We start from the raw sequence: 522 nt of genomic DNA, 5'->3' as shown, positions 1-522 counted from the left end.
CCACATTTTATTAATTCCTGTGGGGCAAGTGTAGGTGGGACTCAGATTTGTGGCTTTGGCAGCCATGGTCCTGAACTGCCAGACAGTTAAGGGGTTGTCTTCTGCCCAGAGAGGTACATACAAGCTCAAAGTTTCTGGTGGGGATAGGGGCCTGGCTGTCAGTCCCTAAGCTAAGAGGGTGTCTGGCAATGGCTATTGTTATAACTTAAGTTCTGGGTTGGGGGTGGGTACCCAAAGTGGATTCCTTCTTGAGGGCAGATTACTCATTTTTATACCAACTAGTTCCCCAAACTGGATTTAAAGCTTGTAAGCTCTGTGAAATTCTCTTGCATTTAGGACTGCCTGTCTCCTACTATGGTTGGGATTGCATGCTTTTTCTGGGCAGTATCTGGTTCCTGATCCAGGCTGGCTAGGCAGCTGAACTTGATATTATACATTACTTTGCTCTTTTTTCTAGGTTGACTTTTTCTCAGTGCTGCTTAGCTTTCCCATCACTTGTTTCTTAATTTCCAGAGTTCTCCC

Source organism: Marmota monax, unplaced genomic scaffold (genome assembly GCF_021218885.2).
Source record: "Marmota monax isolate L192 unplaced genomic scaffold, Marmota_monax_Labrador192_F-V1.1 WCK01_AAM20220418_F8-fsc00654, whole genome shotgun sequence".
NCBI classification, from domain to species: Eukaryota; Metazoa; Chordata; class Mammalia; order Rodentia; family Sciuridae; genus Marmota; species Marmota monax.
This window is presented reverse-complemented; position numbering follows the sequence as displayed.